The sequence below is a fragment of the Zootoca vivipara genome, chromosome 15 (assembly GCF_963506605.1).
Source record: "Zootoca vivipara chromosome 15, rZooViv1.1, whole genome shotgun sequence".
In the NCBI taxonomy this organism is placed as follows: domain Eukaryota; kingdom Metazoa; phylum Chordata; class Lepidosauria; order Squamata; family Lacertidae; genus Zootoca; species Zootoca vivipara.
This window is the reverse complement of record NC_083290.1, coordinates 36,307,882-36,318,028: the sequence shown is the minus strand read 5'-3', so window position 1 is coordinate 36,318,028 and position 10,147 is coordinate 36,307,882. Positions and strand designations below refer to the sequence as shown.

Here is a 10,147-nt window from a genome sequence, read left to right as displayed (position 1 = left end):
CATCCCACATTCTCCCTCTCCCTGTCACTTCATAAAGTACATTATTCATCTCATTAATCATGATTTATCTTGTTAAAAGCATGCCATTAAAAAAACACACCACCATTGCTATAGTATTTCTTTTTCCTATTGTGATCCCTTACAACTCTGTACTATCAGTCAGGTCTTTATTGAGGGAGATAAAGACCCCCCACAAAAGGGACCCTCTTAAATCAAGAAGAATAGACTTCACCTTTCAGCAGATGCTGCACAGTGAGATCCTGCTTAGGGTTGGGCTTGAGTGCATGCATGAGAAAGTTCCCTGCAAGTTTGACTTGAGGTGCAGCTATCAAGGAACAAGACAACCCATTGAACTGTCCCTGCGCTCCTGCACTCCTTTGCCACATCATCTCAGAGTTGCTGCTTCCTGAGAAATCCTCCAGGTGATTTTTTTCTTAGGGTGAGGTAATGCACAAAAGAGTCAGACTGTCTGAAAACGCAAGAAGTGGAGACAGGGCGAGCTCCAACTTGCCGATCAGCAGTTTGGGGGGATGGAATTTATATTTGGGAAGCAGAAGAAGGCTGGTGGAGGAAATGCAAATATGAGCCTGGGTACTCCTCAAGATAAGGGACACGGGTGGCGCTGTGGGTTAAACCACAGAGCCTAGGGCTTGCCAATCAGAAGGTCGGCGGTTAGAATCCCCACGACCGGGTGAGCTCCCAGTTCCTGCCAACCTAGCAGTTTGAAAGCACGTCAAAGTGCAAGTAGATAAATAGGTACCGCTACAGCAGGAAGGTAAACGGCGTTTCCGTGTGCTGCTCTGGTTTGCCAGAAGTGGCTTTGTCATGCTGGCCACATGACCTGGAAGCTGTACGCCGGCTCCCTCAGGCCAATAACGCGAGATGAGCGCTGCAACCCCAGAGTCGGTTATGACTGGACCTAATGGTCAGGGGTCCCTTTACTTCTCAAGATAGAAAGCAAGGAAGATAAAGAGCAGCACATTGCTTAGCCATGGAATAAAGAGAGGACCAGCACAAACACATTATGGAAGAGTCATTAAAAACTCATGAGGGCATTTCAATTAATTTGAACCACAGACCAAATTGCGCCCATCAGAACTTTTCTTAACTGATGATAGCCCAGTCTACTTACTTCTACTTGGCTCCTCCGCTGCCAGGATTGGAGAGACCAGCTCAGAGTACCCATTGTACCTGTGACAGCCCCTACAGAGAGTCACTAACCAGTCACTATCTAGAAACATTGACACATCACCATGGCATGTGATTCTGCAGGGCTGACCCAAGACACCTTGCTGCCTAAGATGAAGGACAGGATAGTGCCTCCTGCACACTGATGTACAGAAATTGACCAGAATGAGAACTGAACCTTACTTCAACCTAGGTGATGTGACAGCATTCCTCACCACAGCACAAGGCAGCAGGCTAGCTTAGGGGTGCAGGGCAAGTGCTGTGGCAAATACAGGAGTGTTCTTGCCCCTGCTCCCCACCCACCACCACCTTCCTCTTGAACATCTGCCTCACTCCGGCTAATGGTAGGAGTGGCCCTGTAGGCTGGAGCTTCTAAGTATGCACTGTTTGCAGAGTTATTTATGGCCCACTATATAATTCCCATACCCAGATGATACACACACATCTCAAGTAGGATGAATCAGTCGGCTTGGGTTTCTTTCAGTTTCCCATTTTTCAAAACTTTAATTCAGTTCACATTTCTGCATCAGTTCATATAATCTGCATGAAAAACCATCAGCATTTCTCCTAATAAACACATTTTTGTATGCAACATTGTCTAACATACATACTTTTTGCAAACACAATGCATTTTTTGCATTTTTTAAAAATAGATATGCCTCTTTATACCCACTTCTGCCTAATATACCGTATATCCCGGCCTATAAGATGACTGGGCGTATAAGATGACCCCCAACTTTTCCACTTAAAATATAGAGTTTGGGATATACTCGCCGTATAAGAAATACGACCCGGCGTATAAGACGACCCCCGACTTTTAAGAAGATTTTCCTGGGTTAAAAAGTTGTACTATACGCAGGAATATACAGTATATGCCCTTTTGTACACACACCCCTTTTTGGGATGGCAAACCACACCAAAAAATTGGGGAAAACGTGAATTCTGAAGGATAGCTACAATTCAGTTTAAGTGCAATTTTTGTGTGTGGGAGAGGGGAGTTTCACCTTAAAAATGCAAACCAAGCTGGATTTGCCCCCTCCCGCCCCTTGCCTGCCCCTTCAGTAAGATGGAAAGGAAAAGGTGACCCATTTCAACTGCCTTCTCCTTTTCGTTTGCTTTCTCCCCTTCTGAATGGAATCCCATTAGTTCGTCTGATCTCCCCACAAAACAAACCCTGTCCTGTTTCCCTTTCCCGTTTTACAGCTCAAAATAGCACCTCCCGTCTGGCTGCTTTCAAGGCAAGGAGGAAGCATGTGGCATTGTGCAGCGCATGCCAACCACCAGTGAGTCAAGGAGCTAGCTAGGCTGCAACAGCTAAAATAATAGAAAGGCTGCTTTGCATGGTCGGGTAGTTGGGAACAGCAGGGCAATGCCCACCATGGACCTTAAGAATGCAAGAAGAGCCTGCTGGCCATTGGCACATCAAGTCCAACATCCTGTTTCCGCAACGGCCAACCAGATGCCTATGGGAAGCCCATGTGCAGGACATGAGCACAACAGCACTTTCCCCTCCTGCAGTTTCCAGCAAATGGTATTCAGAAGCATACATGGTCTAGGGGAAGCACATATCATGGTGAGCCTGAAAACATGTGTACAACCAGGTCTTTTTCCCCAGCAGGAACTCACTGGAACTCAGTTCTAATACTTCTCAGGTGGGTGCCATTGCCATTATAAGAGAACAAGGAAGGTGTTCATGGTGAGTTCTGGCACCTCTTTCTCTAGAAAAACAGCACTGTTTACAATCCTTTATTTTCCCTGTTGCTGTCTTTGGTGTTTTCAAGAGCTGAAAGCACAACTACAGAGGATTTCTTTCTTTCTTCTTTCTTTCTTTCTTTCTTTCTTTCTTTCTTTCTTTCTTTCTTTCCAGCCAACACTGATGTCTAGGCCTGATTAAAAGCAGAAACCGCAGAGATGTGGCTGATTTTGGTTCTGTTCTCCAGGAATAAATAAAGGTGTGGCTGCTCCAGCTGCACCCCTGACCAGAAGGCAAACAGCATGACACCAAACCAGAGGGTCACCCGTGGAGAACCACAGGGCCCTTCAGTCAGCACATTCCAAGGAGATGAATCAACATCCAGTGTAAGCTAATGACTGCTCTTCACCCTGGGGCAAAGAATGTAGCAAAGGAAAGGAAAGAGGAGCCGTTTGCTGATAACCTATGAATCCACAGCTAAACAGAGCAATTCTTTCCCATACACCCAAATCAGTGGTGAGGAGCTGGAGCCCAGGAGCAGAATGTGGCCCTCAAAGCCTATCTATTTGGCCCTTGAGATTCTCCCCAAGATTCTTCAAAGTTGCCACTATGGTTTTGAATCCCACCCAACAATAGTGGCAGTCTTGATGATGGCTTGGATGCACCGACTACCGTATGTAATGGAAGCTGCAATCCTAAGGACTAATGAATGGGAGGGTCCCACAGAACTCTGCATGCCTTATTTCTGAGCAGACATACTTAAAACCATGCTGCATTGTAGGAATCCTATACAGATGCATTTGCAAGTTGTACTGAAATAAATGAAACTTTGCTTCCAAGTAAATGTGCTTAGCAAGAGACGTGGGTGATGCTGTGGTCTAAACCACTGAGCCTAGGGCTTGCCGATTGGAAGGTCAGCAGTTTGAATCCCCACGATGAAAGCACATCAAATGCAAGTAGATAAATAGGTACCGCTCTGGCAGGAAGGTAAACGGCGTTTCCATGCGCTGCTCCAGTTTCGCCAAAAGCTGCTTAGTCATACTGGCCACATGACCCAGAAGCTGTCTGTGGACAAACGCCGGCTTCCTTGGCCTATAGAGCAAGAGGAGCGCGCAACCCCAGAGTCGTCCGCAACTGCACCTAACGGTCAGGGGTACCTTTACCTTTACCTTTAAATGTGCTTAGCATAGGGATGCAAATCAAATATGCAATGCAATAAAGGAAATGTTCTTTGAAAGAAAGTTATTCCGTTTCTGTCTGGCTTTGCAAAGCCCAGCTTGAATTTAAAAGGTCATTGCAATTCTTCTGGAAAACTCTTGGCCTTTCTTGGGCTCCACAGTTTCAAGGCAGCCCTGGAGAATGGTGTGCCCTTGGTGTGCAGTCTTAGGGCACAGACAGTGCAGTAACAAGGAAAGTTTTAGGTGGTCTTAACTACACATTCCCTTGTGCATCTATTTCCCCCCCTATCACAATAAGGGCAAATCGGTCCATTTTGGCCTATCTGTTTCTCATTTTTCCACCCTTAAGTTCAGTTCTCCACATTTCCAGTTTGCATTTTTAAAAAAAAGTCCTCGTGAAAATTCAGCAGTGTTGTAGTGCAAATATACCTCCACCTGAAATTTGGCCTAATACATACATTTTTACAAAACAATTTCCCCAAATACAATGCATTTTTAAATGCTGCTTCCACAAATATATGATTTTTTTTTCCTGCACAAATTACCAAGTACAGGCATATTTGTACACATTACCTGGCTGGAGAATTGCACGTGCAAATTTCTATGGCTGGCCCTCTTTAGGTTCACACATTGCTTCAAAATGTGTGCGCTAAGTCAGTTCACTTATGAATGCAAACTGAAACAAATCATAATAGGAGTCACAGGGATAACAACCAGGTCTATGGGGATATTAGGATTTCAATCCTTTCATCCCATGCTGTAGAGTGGGCAATGCTAGGATGACCACACAAATAGCTTGACCTGGCAGAAGGCAGATTCCTGGGAGCTTCATAGATGCAATCTCAAATACTGGCTTGCACCAGGTTTGCTGTCAGTGCAATGTCTATCAGAATTCCAGGGGTTACTACAGGTTGCACTGGTTTTGCCATCTTCCAGCATTTCCTTTGCCTTTCGGAGCTTGTGCTGACAACTCCTGGGATTAGTATGCAACACGGTCTAGTGGGGAACATTGTTCTGGATCCGCCCCATCTCCTCCCCTTGTTTTGTGTCTGGCAGAGGGTGCGGCGTAGGAGGGCTTGATGAGTATGTCCTCAAAAGCATCCCGTTCCCCAGTGTGGAAGGCAGAGGCTGTGAGGTTGTGTTTACAGTGTGCTTGTGCTAAAGGCAGACCAAAAATGTTTGTGCATGTTGGGAATACTCTTGGCCATTATCCAGAATGTCTTATGAAAAGACAGGCTGCGGTTTCAGCATGACAAGAGCCATGGGTATTATGTAAGCGAAGAAGAGAGAGCATTGATGAGAGGCAGAAAGCAAAGGGGGCAGAAGGAATAGACAGAGAGGGTATGGCAGAGAGAGAGAGAGAGATGATTCCCCCCACATTTGACTCTGGCTCCACCCACATTTGACTTTGGCTACTCCAGCCAACTATCAGGTCTGGCTCCATCCACTGTTGGCCCTAGGCCCCGAGATTTCCGTTTCCATGGGTCAATGGCCCTCCATTGAGAAAAGATTCCCTGCTCTAACTTGCATCCTGATCCTCTACACGTTTGCTGAGACTGAAAGTCAGCCCTTCTGTGTGTTCTGGAGTGGGGGGGGGTGAAGAAAGAAGGAAAGGCATTTTGCACATGTTCATAGACATCCTTAATTATTCTTTCGTATGTTCTATGGCTGAGCACCTGCAGAAACCAAGTTCCAGGAATCAAATTCAGGGTCTCCGGGGCTCAAATTCAGGAGGTCCTTCCAGGTCCAGACCAAGGAATGCCCCCTCTAGTCCTGCATCCAGTTTCGCACCAAAGCTAGACAGAAGCTCTCCTCCTCTACCACTCAGTGATGCAACCAGGGCAGGACTTCAGGGCAGAAGCCAACCCAGCAGAATGAGCAAGAGCAGGGGTCAGCAAACTTTTTCAGCAGGGGGCTGGTCCACTGTCCCTCAGACCTTGTGGGGGGCCGGACTATATTTCAGGGAAAAATATGAACGAATTCCTGCACCCCACAAATAACCCAGAGATGCATTTTTTTAAGGACACCTTCTGCTCATGTAAAAACACCAGGCAGACCCCACAAATAACCCAGAGATGCATTTTAAATAACAGGACACATTCTACTCATGTAAAACATGCTGATTCCTGGACCATCCGCAGGCCGGATTTAAAAGACGATTGGGCTGCATCCGGCCCCCGGGCTTTAGTTTGGGGGACCCCTGAGCAAGAGGGTTCACAAATGCAGGAATGCTGACCTGTCACATTTTGAAGTAGTACACATCAGCTTGCATCTGACTAAGTTCTACACAAAGTAGACTCAGTGAAATTAATGAATCTAAATTAGGCATATCCATTAGGGCAGGCATAGGCAAACTCGGCCCTCCAGATGTTTTGGGACTACAATTCCCATCATCCCTGACCACTGGCCCTGTTAGCTAGGGATGGTGGGAGTTGTAGTCCCAAAAACATCTGGAGGGCGAAGTTTTCCTATCCCTGCATTAGGGTTTACTCTGAGAACAAACATGCATGCCACACGTTTTCATCCCGAATCTAAGATTACCCCAAACTGCACTTGCATTCAGAGAAAACAGGAAAGTTTTCTCAACATCAAAGTTTTATTTCGTGTTCACAGACAGGCACTATGAAACTGCCTCATAGAGTCAGGGCAAGGCTTCACCCAGCTCCCTATTGTCTTCACTGACTGGCAGAGGCTCGCCAAGATTTCAGGCAAGGAGTTTCTCCTAGTCCTGCCCAGAGACGCAGCCGAGCGAACCTGGAACCTTTTGCACGTAAAGGAGACTCTATATCCCTGAGCCCGGTCCCTTCCCCCAAACATAGGAAGCTGTCTTATCAGGCCGCTTGCTCCACCGAGCTCAGCGCTGCCGACACTGCCAGGCAGCGGCTCTAGCTGCCCACTCGACGCCGCCTCTCCTCCCCTCAACGAATTTGCAGAACCCGAATCAAAACCAGCTCGGCGTCTGTCTTCCCCGAATTAAGGGAGAATCTAAAAGAACCATAATCACTCTGATCCTTGAAAGAAAGAAAAAAAAACACAAGATGACAAGAAACACACCTGCTATAACCTTGAATCGGGGACCCACAGTAGGCCTACCTCTCTGTAAAGCTTTGTATCACAACCCACGCTACCCCCCCCCCGCACCCCACGTCCCTTTGCCCCACTGACGGCAAAGGGGGGGGCGGGGAGATGCGTTGGAGGGATGGGGAGAGTTTGCTGTGGGGGGAGTGGTACAGGCAAAGCTGGCTCAGCCTAGCTCCTCCCCCCCCCGCTCCTCCTCCGCAGCCCCTTCCCCGCCCTCCGTCTCTATCCCACATGGGACCCTATCTCTCCCTCCCTCCCTGCCAGCGGGGTAGGGAGGGCGGAAGGCGAGGGCAGCCGGCACGTGCCGCCCCTTGGGGACTCCTCTCTGATTGCAGGCCCTTCCTCCTCCCCCGCCCCCGCGTCCTTCCCTTGCTCTCCGTCACGCGCAGGGCAGCTGCCGGCTGCGCCCAAAGCGCGCCCGTCTCCCCTTCGCCGCGTGCCCAAAGTCGCTTGAGCAGCCAATTAGCGCCGCGTATGCAAAGCCGCGCCGCCCTCCTCGCTCTCCCCCGCCCGCCCCGTGCGCGGCGCCTCTCCCGCCTCCCCAATTCCGTGCAAGTGGCGGCGCGGCGCGAGAGCAGCCCTGGCCGGGCCCGCGGCGAAAGGAGGAGGAGGAGGCGGCGCGATCGCCCGAGCTTGGCGCTCCGGAGGTGGCAGCAGGCTGCAGCGAAGAGGCAGCTTCAGCAGGTGAGGGCGGCGCGCGGAGAGGCAGGATCCGATCCCGGGGCGGGAGGAGGCTGGGACGGAGGGGGCTGGGATTAGCCCGGGCTGGGAAGCGCGTCTCGGTCGTGCATTAGGGACAAAACGGCGGGAGCTGCCTTGTAGGGAGTGCAGAGCATTTTAGCTCGCCAGGGTCCGCACTAGGTGTCCACGGCTCTGTTGCGGACTCTTACCTGGAGACGCGCCGGGGATCGAACCCGGGACGTTTGTACGCGCAAAAAGCAGGTGCGCTGCTACTGAGCCGAAGCGCTTGCTCAGATTGCTGCTCCGACCGCCGTTTCCTGGGGGGGGGGGGTGGGACAGGTAGCGGGGAGGGGAAGGTCTATGTTGTGTAAACAGAAGCAGACAGACAAAACCAGACAGCATCCATCATGTGCCCCGTGCGTGCGTGCCGCACATCACAGGGTTTGGGTAGGTAGCAACGTTTCCTAAGGTGGGTCCAATGAACAACTTAGCGCATGGACAGCTCTTGCAGGAACAAACCCACCCACCCTGCGCTGGCACATTGGTATGCTCAAAAAAACAAGTCTGTGTCCGGTGTGCTGTTCTCACAGTTGGGAGAGCATCATGTTTCCTGTGTCAGAAATGCAGACTGCTCAGGGCACAGGGGAGAAGTGCATGTCTTCAGAAATAACGCCTGGCACACAAGTCGTGCCAAGCATCTGATAATGAGACTCGGGGCTGTTCTAATACGGTGGTGCTGGGCATAGCCAGCATTTATTGAAGGCACTTGCACACAGTGTATCTTCAATAGGCGGCATAATTTGGGGAGCATAGCTCAGTGGTGAGGGAGAGCGACCATACCTCAGTGACAGAGCACCTGCTTGGCATGCAGAAGGTCTCAGCTTTTGTTTGGGGTATTTCTAGGTAAAAGGGTTGTATAGCCAGGTGGTAGAGAATACCCTGCAGAACTCCTGGCGGAGTAGATAAAAGGGATAATAGAGGATCTAGATAATAGGGGTAAGTGATGATAGGTAACATTAATAGGTCAAATTCAGTAGATTAAACGGGAGAATAGATAATAAATGGACAAATTGTCTGAGCTGGTGTAGGGCAGCTTTATTTCTTTATGGCATCAGTTCTAGAACGAGCTGTGTTTGGACCTCTAGACCAGTTGCAGAAGATAAGCTGTTGTGAGCCAGTTGCATGAATAGCTTACAGCAGTGGTTTTCAACCAGTGTGCCGTGGCACCCTGGGGAGCCTTGAATGATGGTCAGGGCTACCTTGTGGAACACAGGCTCCTGTCCCTCTTTTCTCCCCACCCTCCTCTGATGTCCTTGTGCGTCTCTGCCTCCCAAAGGCTTGCAGCTCTGGTTACAAGCTCCCCAGGCGAATGGTGCCTGGGGCTGGCCAGGGGGTGCTTCCCAGGCCCCTGTGGGGCAGTGTGAGGAGGCACCTCTCTTTGGGACAAGGGGGGGGCAGCTCAGAGACCAGGGGTGGCAGCTGCGGCTGCCCAGAGGACTCCCAAGGGGAGGGGAGAGGAGAGGAGGCTGAGGGAACACTCCACAAGGGGGAGTGTTCGAAAAAGGGGAAGAGGATGCCAGTTTTGCAGGCAAGGGGTGACATAACTGGGCTCCTGAGCCCCACAGGGGTGCCTCAGAAAGAATGTAGTTGGTCAAGGGAGCCGTGGACCCAAAAAGGTTGAAAACCTCTGGCTTATAGTATAGTAAATGTGTTAGTCTTTAGGTCCCACAAGACTCTGGCTCCTATTCCCCTTCTACAGCTATAATTCACAGAGGGATTCATCAATTGATCGATCAAGCCCTCTTCTCAGGGAGCTCTGGGAATTCCAGTTCTGTGAGGGGACTCTCAGCACCCTTAACAAACTTCAGTCCCCATAATTCTTTGGAGGAAACCACGAGTGGTATGATACTGCTTTAAATGTATAGTGGACGTGGAACCTCTGTTGTTCTCGCTGCAACAGACAAACACGTCCGCTCCTCTGGAATTTATCACCAATGCTGAAAACAGCTGACCCGGAAGAAAGAGTGGATTTGCTCATGTTCGGAATATGATGAAGACCTTAGTTCTTGTTAATTCCATCTCTCCCCACCCACAGTGTGCCTGTCCACCCACTCACCCCCATGCATACATAATGAAACTTATTTGTGGCAGCATGCCAAGAGGTATAGCTCTAGATCGGTTGGTTGGTTTTGTGACATATTTTATGTGTTAGTGGAACTGGACCCCTCTTAGATGAAATACCATGCTTGTGATAAAAAATCCCTTTGTGGTGAAATGTACCATGCCTAGGATGCGATCGTCTTGATGTGGCCGGTGCTGCAGATTT

General features: G+C 49.5%; 1 protein-coding gene across 1 annotated transcript in view; it reads left to right on the top strand.

Moving 5' to 3' along the window:
• Positions 1 to 7,687: 7,687 nt before the first annotated feature.
• Positions 7,688 to 10,147, top strand: part of LZTS1 (leucine zipper tumor suppressor 1) — a 42,401-nt gene continuing 39,941 nt past the window's right edge. The window contains exon 1 of the mRNA XM_060268452.1: positions 7,688 to 7,824. The gene's annotated coding sequence lies outside the window, so the exon portion shown is untranslated. The remainder of the gene's footprint in view (positions 7,825 to 10,147) is intronic.